Genomic DNA, 6,152 nt, shown 5'->3' on the forward strand with positions numbered 1-6,152 from the left:
ATGCCAGTAACGTGGGACTTCATCCTAGGAAGGCTGCAGGAATTGAGCAGAGATAAGCCAACAGGAAGGCCAGCTGGGCTGCAACCAACAAGGCCACAGGGGCAGAGCTACAGAAGCCCTTTGGAGAGAATATCACAATGCCACATGCCCCAGGTGCAAGTGTAGAACTACAGGACTTGTTTGCACAGCTCGATTTTGTCTTGCTTTGGCCCCATCCCTTTATTTATTTATTTATTTATTTATTTTCTTTCTTTCTTTCTAGTTGTAGATGGACACAATACCTTTGTTTTATTTATTTATTTATTTATTTATTTATTTATTATTATTATTATTTTTTTGCGTGCTGGGGATCGAACCCAGGGCCTTGTGCTTGCAAGGCAAGCACTCTACCAACTGAGCTATATCCCCAGCCCCTATTTATTTATTTTTATGTGAACTGGGAATTGAACCCAGTGCCTTATGCATGCCAGGAAAGCACTCTACCACTGAGCTACAAACCCAGCAACCCCATTGATTTGTTGCTGAAAGCTCAGTCCTTGTTCCCAATGCCAATCCAATAATGAGGACATGGTTTTGAGAAAAAGGAAAGTTTATTGCTTTGCTAACAAAGAAGAAATACAAGGAACTCCTGTCCCAGAGGCTGTGATTCTGCCCATCAGCAGGAACAGGGGTCTTATAAAGGGTGACTGAAAGGCTATATTCCACGTGCTCTCTGTTGGAGCTGTATTTCACTTGTTAATTTGGGAGACAATCATTTCTGAGATCTTCTGGTACCACCCCCAAAGTCTGGATTACTTCTTCCTGTGGCAGGTGTGCACTCAGGGACAGATGACTATGCCTAGGATGGGGGAAGAAAGGTAATCCTGTTTCCCAGGAGATTAGGGAGGGGAAGAGATTAGGGAGGAGCAGGGAGAGAGCAAGAGAAAGAAACGTCCATTGTAAAAATAAGTTGCAGTGGAAGAGCATCAAGGGCTGCTTTCAAAGAATAAAGTGAACTACTGTTACAGATGCAGATTATGTATGTTTAATATAACTATTATTATTACTTTAGGTTTTCTTTTTTTAAAATATTTTTAGTTGTAGGTGGACACAATATCTCTGTTTTATTTTTATGTGGTGCTGAGAATGGAACCCAGGGTCTCACGTGTGCTAGGCAAGCGCCCTACTGCTGAGCCACAACCCCAGCCCTACTTTAGGTTTTCAATGCCCAATCATCATCAGAGCAGCATGGTTTGGCATGCCAAGTGTTTGGGCATATATAATTATTTTTGCTTAAAGATGATGATCATAATGCAATTTGGAACAGACAAATAGAAACCTGAAAATAGGCTACCATTGTTAATAATTTTGTTTGGAGGACACCAGTTTGGTAGTGTTTTCTTAAACTTTTGCACTTTAGAAGGCAAAAAATATTCAACATTCAAAAGCTAGTAATAATTAGCATCACAGTTATGCAGAAGTCCCAGTGCTAGAGTAGCAAGGGCTATATTCAAAGTGGACCACTGTTACACCTTCTTTCTAGGCCCCTATTTTTCTGAATGGAAATGTTTACTCCATACCTTTATATATTGGATACTTGTAAATTGCTTTTGATTTTTACAGGAGCTCAGGCTGAGAGTTTGCCTGGAGTCTCAAAGGAGACTTTGTTACAGAGCTGGGGCCTTCTGGGGAACTTGAGGCAGCGTGAAACTTCCCTCTTCAATCCCTGATTATTGTAATCAAGTCAGAAAGATTTCAGATATGTCACTGAGAGTAACAAGAATGAGTTTATTGCAGGGATAGGGAAAGGGGAAAGGGGACACTCTGAAGGGAGAGAGTTGGTCCTTTCAGAGTGAAGAGAGACAATGTGCTTTTCCCGCACTTCAGATTTTTGGGGGGAATCCCAGGGAAGTTTCCAGAGAGTCCCGCCCAGGTCCACTTCTTGACTTTGGACTGACAGTTAATGGATATAGAGAATAAAATTCCCAAAATAACGAGGCCTGGGAAACAAGAAAAGGGAGTAAAAATGAAGGCCATGCATTGACAGCTTTCATCTTCCAACGTGAATGTTTCCCAGATGGTGGTTGCAGGTAAAGAGGATGTTTCATGATCCTCAAAAGATAACAGTCTCTAGGAGGTGGTATCTCCTCCAAAGTAAATCCTTTTTTAGGAACTGTCCACAGACCTTGACCAAAAAGTTCCACATTCCTGCATGTCCAAGCAAACTGATATATGTTCACTACAACAGTCCTCAGAATAACCTATATAAATCTAGTCCCTTTCTTTATTTGGGGACTTGCTTTCCACCAGGAAACTGAGTCCCACAACGCCTTTTCATCCCTGAACTCCTGTTCCTCTGTGACTTCAGTTCCTGAATAAAAAAAGAGCTGATGTGAGGAGTTTGTGCTCCTCCCGTCCTGGTTGCTCTCTTTTTGCGCTAACAACAGCAAGGTGACATCAGGCTTTCAAGTTCACACTGCTATCACAACTCTGTCACCTTGGCCCATGCTGAGCAGTTCTAATTGGATTTTTGCTAATTTTCATTGGTTTTATGGTTAGGAGGAATTATCCTTATTTTCTGGGATCTGGTCTGTGAAAAGGGTCATAAAAATTTCTCCCTTCAAAGTCACTCTAATTTCCTTGCAGATAATAGGTAGTTTGCTGAGGAACGTGACATATCCTTTTCACTTAGGCCAGGCAGGACCTAAAATTGCTTTTTGACAAAGAAAGCATGTGGGGTTCAACACAGTGGACTCATTTTATAGAATTGTTCTCTTAACCTCTTTTTCCCACCATCCACATCTTTCTGTCCCCTAACAACTTTGGACCTGAACTTCTGGGCAATCTTGGAACTGTCGAGACTATGAGGACTCTCGAAAATGGACTATATATATTTTACATTGTGAGATTGGCATGAGCTTCTGGGGGCCAGGGGCATAATCTTGTGCTTTGAATGTGATTTTGAATAAAAATAGCAATCAGAAATAATGGGCCCCAATTCAGGTCTTGTTCAAATGCAAATGCCACACCAGGATGCTAACTAGAATTATTAATGAGCACCATCAAGGCCTATTTCAAATGTAAAAGGCCATAAGGCTCACCTCTGGCAACACCTCCTTTGTCCCTGAGGAGAAAAGGATTAAAACTCAAAGACCAGGGTCTTGGTGCTATTTTCAATGCCTGTTTTACATGGTTTTTGTTTCATTACTTTATCCAGAACCGTATAGTTCTCTAAAGTAATGCACCAAAATGGATTTTTCTGATATCAGGGCCCCTCCTGCATGGCAGGATTTCTACTTCTTCTCCCTTAAATAAATTCTGCTCCATTTACTCTTGCCTTCTGTTATTGTGCATGGATTTTATTCTTCAAATCTGTGAGAAAGGAACCTAGAAGGAAATTGGTGAAGTGGGGAATTCAGTCTTATCTCAAAACTCTGTTTTTGTTTTTTTTTTTTTGGGGTGCTGGGGATCAAACCCAGGGCCTTGTGCTTGCAAGGCAAGCACTCTACCAACTGAGCTACATCCCCAGCCCTCAAAACTCTGGTTTTAATGTGTCCTCCAAAGCTCATGTGTAAGATAATGCAAGAACATTCAAAGGTGAAATGATTGAGTTATAGGCGCCTTCACCCAATCAATGAATTGATCCCCTGATGGGATTAACTGAGTGGTAACTGTAGGCAGGTAGGGTGTGACTGGAGGAGATGGGCATCGGGGTCATGACTTTGGGGTATATATTTGTATCTAGCAAGTGGAGTGTCTCTCTCTCTCTGCTTTCTGATCATCATATGAGCTGCTTCCCTCCCTGACACTCACTCTTCATGCCTCACCTTGAGCCCTGAGGAATGGAGCCAGCTATGTATGGACTGAGGCGTCTGAAACCATGAGCCCCAAATAAACTTTTCCTCCTCTAAAATTGTTCTTTTTAGGTCTTTTAGACATAGCTGCAAAAAAAGCTGACTAAATCTGAGCAGTGGTACATGCCTGTAATCTCAGTGACAAGGGAGACTGAGGCAGGAGGATCAAGTTTGAGGCTAGCCTCAGCAATTTAGCAAGACCTTGTTTCAGGCCTGGGGAGATAGCTCAGTTGGTAGGGTGCTTGTCTTGCAAGTATAAGGCCCTGGGTTTGATCCCCAGCACCGCAAAAAAAAAGACCCTATTTCAAAATAAAAAGTGGAAAGGGCTGTGAATGTGGCTCAGTGGTAAAACTTTTCTGGGTTTATTTCTCAGTACCAGGGAAAAGAAGGAAGGAAGGAAGGAAGCAGGCAAATTGGGCACAGTGGCACATGTCTGTAATCCCAGCTACTTGGGAGACTGAGGCAGGAGGATCTTGAGTTCAAAGCCAGCCTCAGCAATTTAGCAAGGCCCTAAGCAACTCGGTGAGACCCTGTCTCAAAATAAAATACAAAAAAGGGATGTGACTCAGTAGTTGACTGACTACTCAATCCTCACTACCAAAAAAAAAAAAAAAGTTCCAGACCAGCCTCAGCTACTTAGTGAGATACTGTCTCAAAATAAAATTAAAAGCAGGAATGGGGATTGAAATAAAATTCCTTGCATATATTATTTCATTAAAATTTCATTAAAATATTTCTAAGTACTATGCATAAATATAATGGTCTAAAACTAAAAAAAAAAAAAAAAAAGAAAAAGAAAAAAAAGAAAAAGAAAAGGGTTGGAGAATGTAGCTTTGTGGAAGAGTGCCCCTAGATTCATTCCCCAGTACTGTCCAAAAAGTATATAAACAAAAAAAGTGAAAAGAGCAATCAAAGAATGGAAGAAAATATTTGCAAATTATGTATGTCATAAGGGACATGAATCTAGAGTATATGGAAGTTTCACAATTCACAAATAAAAAGACAATGTAATTTTGAAATTTTGGGGGCTGGCAATATAGCCCAGCATGCACAAGACCCTGGGTTCCATCCCCAAAACCAGAAAAACTAAATAAATAGAATGAAAGTTTAAAAACTGGAGGGTGGATCTGAACAGACATGTCCAAAGTAGATACACAGTCAATAAGCACATGAAAAGATGCTCAAAATTATTAGTCATTAGAGAAATGTAAATGAAATTTGAAGTGACATACTTTTCATGTTGTAGGATGGCCACACTCAAAGAAAGAAAGCAAGTGTTGACAAGCATGTGAGGAAATTTCCAGTTTCACATATTTGCTGGTGGGCATGTAAAATTGTTCAGCTTCTGCTTATGTCCAAAATAGTTTAGCCAGTGTTTTGGGAGGCTGAGGCAGGCAGATCACAAGTACAAAACCAGCCTCAGCATAAAGCAAGGTGCTAAGCAATGCAGTGAGACCCTGTCTCTAAATAAAATACAAAATGGGGCTGGGGATGTGGCTCAGTGGTCAAGTGTCCCTGAGTTCAATTCCTGGTACTGAAAAAACATAGTTTTAGCAATTCCTTACAAAATTTAATGCAGAATCACTGTACTTCCATCAATTGTACTGGTATGGATATATGCAAAAAAAAATGAAAATGTATTGAAATAGTTGTGTGTGTAGCAGTAGTCAGAATAGTCCAAAGGTTAAAATAAGCCAAATGGCCATGAAGAGATGAAAATGTAAACAGTGGGGTGTAAACACATGGTATAATATCATTCAGCTGTAATGAGGAATGAAATGCTCATAGTGTTTCAACATGAATGACTCTTGAGAATATTATGGTAAATGAAAAAACAGTAGTTACAAAGCCATATTGTTTATGATCCCCTTTCTATGAAATGTGTGAAATAGGCAAATCTTATGAGAGAGAAACAGATAGTGGTCACCTGGGGCTGGGAGGTTTAGGGGAAAATGAGGAGTGACTAGTAATAAGTATAGGGATTTTTTGGAAGTCACAGAAATTGTACAAATTAAATTTGGTGATATTTGCAATATTCTGTGAGCATTTAAGTGTACAGTAAGTTGTAAAATGGCATGATATCTGAACTAAGTATTAATAACAGTTAAAGAAAATGTGTTGTTAAATTTGAATAACAAAGAAATCATTTCAAAAATGGTTTGAAAGTGGGCTGGGGGTGTAGCTCATTGTTAGAGGGCTTTCCTAGTGTGTGTGAGGTCCTGGGTTCCATTTCTAGCACTGTAGTGGGGAAATGGTAATTTGAAAGTAATATTTGTGGTGAAAGTCATGTATGTGCCTTTCCTAACAAACTTCAGCATT

At 40.1% G+C, this 6,152-nt stretch overlaps 1 non-coding gene across 1 annotated transcript; it reads right to left on the reverse strand.

Annotated features, from left to right (window-relative positions):
* Window positions 1–3,433: 3,433 nt before the first annotated feature.
* Window positions 3,434–3,507, reverse strand: Trnaa-ugc (transfer RNA alanine (anticodon UGC)). Its single transcript has one exon. It is a non-coding gene; the product is annotated as a tRNA-Ala (tRNA).
* Window positions 3,508–6,152: the final 2,645 nt, after the last annotated feature.

Source organism: Sciurus carolinensis, chromosome X (genome assembly GCF_902686445.1).
Source record: "Sciurus carolinensis chromosome X, mSciCar1.2, whole genome shotgun sequence".
NCBI classification, from domain to species: domain Eukaryota; kingdom Metazoa; phylum Chordata; class Mammalia; order Rodentia; family Sciuridae; genus Sciurus; species Sciurus carolinensis.